Consider the following 10,842-nt stretch of genomic DNA (forward strand, 5'->3'; position numbering starts at 1 on the left):
ACTGGTGGCTTCTGCCATGGCAGAGGTGCTCCCTCCATCCACGCTCCTTTATGGGATGCCGCAAGCTCTTGGCAGTCCTGACTTAGCAGCCTCCATTCACCCTTTTTGGATGAGTGCTCCATTAATATTCAGCAATGCGTAGAAAAATCCCCTAAAACCCACGAGGACCCTGGGGGGCCTTGTCCCTCTCCTCCCCCAGTATCTAATCTGGAATCTGAAGTTTAGACCTTGACCTCCTCTCGCCTTGCTAAAGAGTTCATTTTTCAGTCTGAAAGGCCAGTACCTGCCCAGAGTGCCCCAGCTGGGTGGGGGGAGCACAGGGTGCCCCACTGGGTGTGCGGGAATTGGGACCCATCTGCCCCAGGAGTCAGTGATCGACCCATCTGCCCCAGGAGCTGGTGATCAACCCGTCTGCCCCAGGTGCTGGTGATCGACCTGTCTGCCCCAGGTGATGGACCCATCTGCCCCAGGAGCTGGTGATGGACCCATCTGCCCCAGGTGATGGACTCATCTGCCCCAGGAGTCGGTGATCAACCCATCTGCCCCAGGAGCCGGTGATCAACCCATCTGCCCCAGGTGATGGACCCATCTGCCCCAGGAGCCCGTGATGGACCCATCTGCCCCAGGATCCCGTTATCGCCTTTTTTGGAAGAGTTGGGCCTGGCTCGTGCGGCACCGCGGGCTTTGCAGGGCGCTGCGAAGGCGAGGCAGGGCTCCTCCGTCCCACATTCCTTGCTAATTTTAACCAGCTCCCTTGAGCAGCTCGGGAGCGGAGGCCTGGAGAAGTACAGTCTTGATTTATTAGTCTTTCCCTTCTGAAAACTTTTGTTCAAGTGTCTTGGGACACAAGTAAAACCAGAATAGGATTCTCAGCCTGGATCTTTGGAGATGTTTATTTACATCATGAATCATTGTGAGTTTTTTGCAGCATCAGCAGTTTTTCCCTTAAAGATGCCCCGGCTCTGAGATGTCAGGAGAGTGGGGATCGCTGGCAGAGCTGTGTGGGGAAGATGTGGTGGCACGGCTGGATGCTGGGCCTGGCCATGGCTGGTGCCATCCTGCAGACACCAATGCCCCAGACTCAGGGCTACCATGACCAGCGGTGGTGCTGGCCACCTTCCTGCAGAGTTGTCCCTGCACAGCGCACGTACCCTGTGCCATCAGGACTATCAGGAGCGAATCACCAGGGTCCACCCAGACAGGCAACTCTTGCCACCCCAAAACTGATAGCTGTCGTTCTGTTCTGGGGGAATGAAGGGAACTGCTTGCCATCTGGCAGGGCTAATTTCCCTGGGGTGGCCCGGTGGACATTGGCTGGCTAGGGGAGGGCAGGGCAGAAATCCTTAAAGTCCCAGTGACAGGGTGGAGAATGACCAGAAACCACAGCCTAGGAGCTGAAACGGAAAGACGGATTGCTGAGCCTGTAGAAGAGCTGACCGCAGAAGACATGGCCATCAAGCACTTAAACAGACATTGTAAAGGGGCAGGGGACAGTCTACTCCCTGTACTAAACAGAGTAAGCAACAGCATGCTTAGCTTGAGGCAAGAAAGATTTGATTTAGGCACAATAAAACTCATCAGTGGTAACTTCAGCTGAGTGCTGGAACCGCCTTTCCAGGGACTCTGTAGCATCCATATCATTGGAGACTTCCAAGTGGAAGTTCAACAAGGACATGCCAGGGAAAACAGGTAGAGCTTGTCCTGCTGTGTGGGAGAAGCACAGGCTGGAAGCTCCCCTGGCTCTGCCAACACCTTGCCTGTAACACAGCCACTGCTTAACCATGTGGCATCCCCCAGAGCCCTGCAGAGCCCCCACTGCCATGCGGGGTTACCCGAACGCCAGCAGAGAGGTAGTTCCTGAAGAGCAAAAAGCTCAACCATCTCACTGGCTATCACAGCACTTTCTCAGTACCTCAGCATAAAAATTAGTTTATTATTTATTATTAGTTTATTAGTTTACAGATTGCATCAGTAATCAAATCAGCATGAAATTCAGAAACCGTGGTATTTGTGTAACAAACACCCCAAAGGGAAAGGTGAAACTTTTTCTTCCAACTAGTTTCTCTTGCTTATTTCACATTTATATCTGATATGCAAATGGACTTTACATCTATAGCCAAAATGATACAGTGCTTTTGGATAACAGGGGTTAAAGATCTGATTATGCTTTTTCTTGTCTTGCCCTTGTTATTAATACAGAGGGAAAAGACAGTCAGCACTTCTGCCCAGCCACCCTGACTCGTACCACAAGGGAGGCAGCCGAGGCTCCTCAGCACTTGCCGTCAGAGAATGCAGAAGCTCAGTGCTGTGGGCACAGCAATAACCACCAAAAAACCCCAAGACTGTATCCTGGAAATGAAACAACTCTTGCCTCGTTACTCTTACAGAACTAATGGTTCCTCTAAGGTGTTCTGTGCTGAAGGCTGAAAAATTAAGCAATGCTTTACGGTTTAAGGGTTTTTTTTGTTTGTTTGTGTTAGATTTTCCTATCCAGCTGCCAAATACTTTCTGGCTCAGCCTTCAAAGCAAATTAATTCTGCTACGATCTACCAATTTAAATAAATACTGTTTGAACATCTGAGGTATGAACCAGTGAGGAAAGCGGGACTGGAAAACCTCCAGCTGTCTATTTGCTTCCGAGTTGAGGTAGAGCACTGAGTCCTGCCCTAGAGCACAGCTCTCAGCTGCACTCCCCAGCCCTGAGTAAGGAATGAGGAAAGGAGATGGGTGCTAGCTGAACAGCCAGCATCACTAAAAATAGCATTGTTCACAGCAGCCACTTCTGTCATTTTCTTGCTGGCAAGTGACTTAATTTCTGCCGGGCGTCTGCAGGGTGTTTCCAGTTTCACTGACGTTCCGTGGGGAGAGCTGGGCACTGCACTGTGCTCTGTTGTGTGCTCCTGGGTGGCCGTGCTGAAATTCTCCTTGACTGAAGGTCCTCTTGACAGGGCAGGTTACTGTTGCTTATTCCCAGTGGCAGTGCTGGGCAGAGCTGGTGTTTCTCTAAGCTTTTCTGGGCTTCTTTCCTGACCTATGAAATAACCTCCTGGTTTGCATTATTGTAGGCTATAAACAAAGCATTGAAGTTGCAGGATAGAAATTAATAGACAACAAAAATCCTAATTCGCCCTCACTGTTATTGACAATATTGTTGCTGGTTAATCGAAAGCTTGAATTCTGAGATACCCAATAAAGAGTTTGAGCAGGGGTCTAAAATATCACAGCTTGCCAGCGTCTGGTACTGACAAAAGTGCCCCTGAGGCCTCCTGGATGTCTGCATGAAGGCAAGTTTTCTGTCCCATTGCTTTGTCTCTCCCTCTTTTCTTTTTCCACTGAGTGCTGCTCTCCCCTCTCTGACAGTCAGTGCTCTCTGTGCCTCTCACACGGTCTGTCAGGACTCATCACCGTCAGGATACCGAATCCTGAATACTGCTGCTGTATGACTTCAGTCCCTGTCACCTGTTTATTGCAACATTTAAGGACGGTCATATTTTCTCCTGTGCTGATTTTCATGCTCCGAGACAATCCCTTGCAGCCCTCTGCAGAAAACCTCCCGTGAACTGTGGCAGACCCTGAGCCAGGCAGGAGTGCTGCAAGATGCAGCAGGGTTCAGGTAGGACACTGACAGCCAAAACACTTCACAAAATGTTTATCAACTCCAAAATTTCTTTAGTCCAGAGCCTTTTCTGGTCACCTTTGAGTAGGGAGACTGTCTGGATTTCAGATGCCCTATCTGGAAGTGACGGTGCAGCACGCTAGCTCCATGAAGGTGCTGGGAAATGTGTATTTTCACCCCTCAGCACAGGTGATGGCTCTCCAGGTAATTTACTCCCTTTTCTTGCAGGCACTGATTTCACTGACGGCTCACTGCTTGCTGAGCCCATCCAGTTCCCTCAAATGAGCATTTTAATGAATATTTCAACGCATTTCTCCACTTTCCATATTTCTGTTGAGCCATTTCCTTGTCTCACACAATGGGCTCCAGTTGTCACCAACATGATGCCGTCACTTATATTTAGAGTCGGAAAAAAGCAGAATAAAGTCTGACTTGTACTTACTTCACTGTGGGAAGGACTTAACTCCTTTTTTAAAGAGGTCGTATTTTGTGTTGTTTGTTGGTTGTTGTTTTTTTCATTTTCCACCAAGGCTTCTGTAAGAGAACACATTTATTCCATCTCCATTTCCCAGTTACCTCCGCTAGGCTGTACAATTGTGGTTAATATCCAACTCCACTCAGTTTATGAGCATTGTGGACTCCCAGGCAACTCTCCATGCAGAAAACAAGCTCCTGTCAGCACTCAATGAAAAATGTAATTTAATTCTTAAAGTAGCCTCAAGTCTGGCTTGAGTTTGTGCATTTTTCCCTCCACATTTTAATACTTTTCTTAAGTAATTTCTTTTTTCTGAAGTGACTTCCATTATCTTTGAAGGTTTAGGTAGGGATAAGGTTTGTGGAAAATGCTGGCTGGGATTTCCCCAGGACTGCAGCCCACGTGACAGACACACAGCTGCTTACGGCTCCAGTATCTGTTTACTAGAACCCAGAACAACCCTGGGCAGTCTGTAAACAGAAGTTATTCCACAAATCACCCCACCATATGTCTCTTTACATAATTTGCTTTTATCTCCTCATATATATTTGCTCCTAATCTCCTCAAAACAGTAAAAAAAAGGTTGTATTTGGGTAACAGCAGGAGGCAAGCAAAATGGATTTAAGGAGGCAAGAAGTTTAGCCTGGTGTTCTTCACATCAGCCCATTAAACTGCTCTTACAAATCTCAGAAGCGTTAACCTTTGGTACTATAAATTGAAATTCCTAATCTTTCCTGATTTTCTACAGCCTTAATGCTTTAATCCACCTTGTTTTCTCCCCCAGATACTTCTCTCCTGATCCCGTTGTTGCCTGATTAAACATAGTTCAAAATAACCAAACAGCCAAGGAAGAAGGAGTAAGAACATCCTAGTGAGAAGCAATTTCAGAAAAAGATTGCATTCAAAAAGGCTTCACACATTTTACTGAAGTGACAGTCCCACAAATTAAAAAAAATGGAGAATGGATTTACTTTTCTCGGTATAAATTGATAGTGTTTTTCCACAACACGAGTCACCATTTTCCATTCTTGTGAAGACGGAGCAGGGCAAGTGTGAGAAATAATACACTATATAATCAGATATTCAAATTTATGACTTAAATATTGATGTCAATATAGGTCACTTGACTATAATACCATTTAAAAAAAAATTAATAGGAGAAATACTTTTTTCCTTGATAGCTAAGATTTTAGGTCAGTTGAAGACCCTACAATGAGGACATGTTGGTGACCAGAAGCAATGGCTGTTTGGGCTGAGCAGAGCAGACAGCTCGTCATGGCAGATGGGCATGGGGGGACCTGACTCCAGACTGTGTCTGTGATGGGCCATACGGCCCGAGCTGCAGCTGGGTGGCAGGGTGGGGCTGGGCAAGGGTAAGATGCTGCAGACTGGTTTCAGATCTCCAGTTTAGACCATCAGGTTTGCCCACCTGGCGTTCTCGGTTAGGCTGCCAGCCTAGAAAACACCTAACCATGCTGAATAAATGGCATGGAAAAGGTTTCTCCTTTTCCCAAAGAGACTGCAGCGCAAGCAGGATGGGAATTGGGACACCCATGCTATTTTTTAATTCATCAGACTGTGTCATTGCTGTAGGCACCTTGCAAGATTTCTTTCTGCCTTCTGTCTGTTTCTTTCCTTTCTCCCCACACTTTTTCCTATATTTCAGGTTTAGGCTTCTAGTTTGGGTATTCTTCATGCAAGTCAAACTTTCCACCCTTGTGTAGGAAACAAGGGCGCTTGCTGGCAGCGCGGCACCGTGCTCCATGCTCCCCAGGGGAGTTCCACTGCGCAGTGACCAGGTGAGAGCTGCAGATCGGCAGTGACGCCTGCGGGGCCCTTCCTGGGCAGAACTGGGGCTCGGTGGGTAGATGCCACGTCTGTACCTCCCAACTGCTGCTCTCAGCTGATAAAGTTATCTTGCAGTTTGTCAAACTATTTATGAGCATTTCCGTTGGTTGTTCAAACCATTGCAGCCCTTTGGTGCACAGTTACATCAGTGGGTCCCCCAGAACCTGGCAATTAAGCATGACACGTATCGCTGAGCACTTGTTTTCTCGTCTCCATGTAGAAAAATCAATTAGAGCTCTCATTCTGCAGTAAATGTCAATTGTGCTAACACTGAACAATCAAAAACATCTGTAACTATGGAAACTCTCAAGGCGAGAGTCATTTCAAGAATAAATTATGACAAGAAGCTTTTTATGGCTGTTTTTAAACAATAAATATAAATTAAACCAGCTTAATTTCTTAGATGTAAATTCATTTTATTTTTTAACCTTTAGTACTATTTGTTCTCAAGACACATTTATCAATATTGACATAGAGGAAAATGGTATCTTATCAGTGTTTGCATCCAAAGAATCAGCAGCATTATTTATATCACTCAAAAATTTTCTGCTAAGATGATCTTCACTGTATTTCAATGGGAAGCATGCTTTTCAAATGACTAATGGCTCATCCTTACGGTTTATCGTGGTGTGATTTATGCTGTTTGCTACACTTTACAGTTACGAAAAAAACAGTAACTGTGTGAAAGGAAAAGTCAGTCAAAACTTTCTTTGAGAAACTGGGATGTCACAGGAAATGAACACGAGGTCTGTGCTCAGCCACAGTTTTGGTGAGCAATCTGGAACTTGTTCTTCTACTCCGTTTGCTGCCGGTTCACAGCCAGGATGAGGAGCTGCAGGGCAGGGCAGTTTGATTTTGGAGCTGATGGTGCCCAGCCCTGGAGGCAGAGGGATATGGCTGTCCCCCAGACACAGCCCTTCCCGAGGATGGAGGGGGCAAACGTCACCCGTGGCTGTGGGAGCTTCCCCGTGACAGCAGCAGTGGCTGTCGGGCTGGGTGCTGTGAACAGGGATGGTGCGCTTGGGTAGGAATTGCACCAGGGTGGGAATTGCACTCTGCTCCATCAGCGTTCTGGGGCTGCCAGCCTCTCCATGTGTGGTGTGACCACTGCAAAGGACACAGAACAACTCTCAGAAAACCTGTTTCAGCACCGTGTTTTTTCATCCTTTTTCTTGTGCTAATGCACTTTAACTCACTTCAAAATGAATGCAAGAACGATGCAATGCTCTTTTTTTATTTTCTTTTTCTTTTTTTTTTTTTTTTTAACTTCACCTTGCTAGAAGTTGTAACCTGGTTCTGGTCTGAGCACCACACAAATCAGAAATAAGATGCAGTGCTGCACATTGCAGCATGATATATATCTATATATAGATATAGATAGATATAAATAGAATTATTTCTGGTTTTATCAAATGAAAATCTGTGTATCTCTATCAAACTCAGTGGATCTGTGTTTATTTCTGTGTTAATTTGTGTCAATGGATTTGCATGGAACAGGGTGCCAAAACCTGATGAAAACATCCCAGCTCTGAGGAAAGCTTGATCTCTGTGACGATGAGATGGTGGCTGCTGACTTTGCCCCAAGCCTCCATAGTGTGAGCAGTGAGCACAGACCAGGATGGAGCTGATGCTGGCAGCTCCTCGGGCAGCAGGGCAGTGGGCAGGGGTGCCCTGACCCTGCTGCCTGCAGACCAGGCCAGCCACTGATAGAAGAGCATGTGTTAGATTACCTGTGTTCATCGTTAATTGAAATTGATCCCCTCCACATTGCTGAACTTGCTAAAAAAAGGTGCTTCTCGAAGGAGATAACCTACGCATCCTGGCTTACAAAACCTGGTGGAGATAAACCTCACTGGAAAATGGAGTCAGTGTGCCTGGGAACACTGGTTTTCCTTTGAAGATTTCTTAGGAACAAGCATCTGGTGTGCTGAGCTGTTGTGTCAGGGCTGAATATAGGTGTTCCCTATGAGGTCCCCGCACCCCCAGCAGCTGGTCCCACAGACACTGTGGTCCTTGCCTGGTGTGGGAAGTGCTGGTGAAGCACAGGGGAGCAGGTGCTCTGGGAATGCGTGGAGGTGTGCTGGTTGTGGAGCATCTCAGACGTTCCCCAGGGGAGACACCAGATGCTGGGACATGGCACGGATGTTTTCCCTGATGCAGCTTTGCACAGGCTGTTTGGTGTGGCTGCCTCCCTGCTATTGCATCTGTGGGGTGGGGGTGAATTCAGTGTGGGAGTGAGCGATTGTCCCCCTCTCCGCTCCGCTTTACGCCATGCACATCCGCAGTGCCTAGAAGGAATCAAGGGAAGGTTTTGCTGTGAAAGCTGAACTGACATGACCGGCAACTTGGGTCCAATTTCTTCTTTGTAACACATAAACCACAGCCAATACGATTTGTCTTCAGCTATTCACGTGCTTGTGTGTGTTCATAACACAACATCATGAAAACTGTATTTTGGAATCACATTGAAGTAGATTAACACTTCTCAAAACTTTCTGCAGGCAGTTTAGCAGTATCTGTGCTTTATCTAAGAAAATCCTTGGAGGTAAATTTCGGATGGTCCCTTCAAAAAAGAAGAAAAGCTTAAGGAAACATTTATTCAGCAATTTTTCCCTATGGACATGAGAGTATGAGCTTGGGAAGAGAGGCTGGAAGGTCATGCTCTGTGTCTCAGCATCCTTCCACTGGCCCAGTCCACCACAGCTCCCTGATGGCCTAAGGGATGCTGCTCCCCATTCTTTCTTTGCTGAATGATTCCTCCAGCGCAGAATCAGCCCTTTGATCGGTTCAGGGACATTCAGTGACTCCCTGCTTCCAATAGTTAAATGTGACTCCCCACTTCCAATGTTAAAACATACAGCAACTGCGGGGGTTTTGGGGAGAGGGGAGCACGGGGGGGACCCAGGGCTGCAGGTGGAGGGGAAAGGGCTGGGGGGAAGCAGGCTGGTCACCGGTGGGCAGCCCCACAGGAGGGCAGCTACGGCCGGTACGGGCACAGCGGACTGAGATGGGGGAACCTGAGGCACAGAGAACAGCAAGGACACTGCAGGCATGGCAGAAGGTGAGCACAGGGCATGGCGTCTTCCCCCTGCGATCATATAACCACTGCACTGGGCACTAGAGCCAGCTGAAAAGGAACACACAATATGGGGGTTTTTTTCTCCTCTGTTTTTGTTATTATAAACCTTTTCTACCTCCTACATAATTCTTTGAAAATCAGGGCAAAACAATGAAGAAATTATCAGCTGAACGAAGGCTGTGGCTATTCAGCCTTACACTCCCTTTGCCTGCCAAAAAGCAAACAAAAATCCTCATGAAAAAGAATATTCCGCCCCCGACCACCACCCGTCTTCAGCAGCCCTGTAGTTGGGGCTGCCTAATGCTACAGGACAGGAAAATGCTGTCCCCCTTGCAGATACCGTCACGCGGTGTTGGTGTAAAGTGTTTCAGAAACAACCTCTAGAATTCAAAGCAACATAGTCTTCCAAAGCCTCGGCTTGTATAATGCAAACATCATTGTCAGGTTTAACCTTATCCTCCAGGCTTTTCAGTGAAAGTCTTGGGACACATTAGACAAGTAGCAGGCTTATCATTAACAGTCTGATAAAGTTTGCTAATGGCTTAAAAACAATGATGCAAACAGGGTATGTTGGTGATTCTATCAAATATTCAGCATGATCACAGCAGGAGACATGATATTTAAATACACACGGCAAGTGTGCTTCAGTGTCAGCCAAAATCTTTGTGCTTTAAACAGGTGCAATGAAATTATAATTTATTTCTGGATCTTGAGCTGTGCACATTGCTCGAAAAGATGGGCCATAGCCAGGAGGGTTGTGGGCTCCCAAGGCAGGGAGCAGAGGATGGGGAATTTCCTCCTGTGCTGTAAAGGAGGGTGATAAGGGAGCTACAGCCCAGGATCCCCCCAGGGGCTCCTGCCCCAGGGTCTCACAGGGCACCTCCAGCTCCTGCCAGGACTCACTTTCAGTGACAAACCATGTCATCAAAGTGGATGAAGTCATGAGCTGTGGATTAAATAAGTACCCTATTAGTGGATTACAAATTTGCAAAGTAAAGACAGGGAAGCAGCTTAATGCACCAGCTACAGAGATTTTATGTAAAACGGTGACAAGATTTACTGAGATATACACTTTTTAAATTTTAAATGAAGCAACAGGTGACAGCAAAGGAACTTCTGTTTCATAAAACATTGCAGTTTCCAAACTACCCAAGTATTCTTTGTCTGACCAAACTAATGAGCCTGGAGTCTGCAGCAAAATGCCTTACATGCAGAAAATGAACACTGCACGTTTAATGCAGTGTCTCAGGCATACCAGATGTACTAATAAAATCTCCATAACCAGAACTCACTTATATAAACAAGCAAAACCAATGTGCTTAAATGCTTGCTTGAAATCGTTGTAAGAGTGAGGTAAAGATGGTTAGATCAAACCACTTTGGCGCAAATAACTGCACAAGTGCAATTCAGCCCGCTTTCCCACACGACTCAAATCTGACCAAATTCCCTCTTCATCAGCCAGCAGGATGCTGAGTATGCTTTATGCAGCACTCCTGGCTTCCCAAATGGTGCACAGGAGAGGAGCAGTCAGCTCAGAAAGCTGTGAGCCAGCATTTGCCTGTTTGTATATAGATTTGCACATGCAATCCTACTTTTCTCTAGCCCTACATCTATTTCCCCACACCACAAATACCCCAGGGCACTCACCTGCCCACATTTTGAAGGATTGTTTTAATGGCAAAAAATGAGTAAATTCCTATTTTGTTTGATAGTGAAAGGTACCATTCTCTGCCACGTAGGCAAGAGCTAAATCAACAAGAGACAGCTTCCCCCCAGAATTTGCCCCAGAACGGTGTCTGCCAGGGTGGGATTCAACTCTCAGTG

The sequence above is a fragment of the Falco punctatus genome, assembly GCF_963210335.1.
Source record: "Falco punctatus genome assembly, chromosome: 9".
Lineage (NCBI taxonomy): Eukaryota > Metazoa > Chordata > Aves > Falconiformes > Falconidae > Falco > Falco punctatus.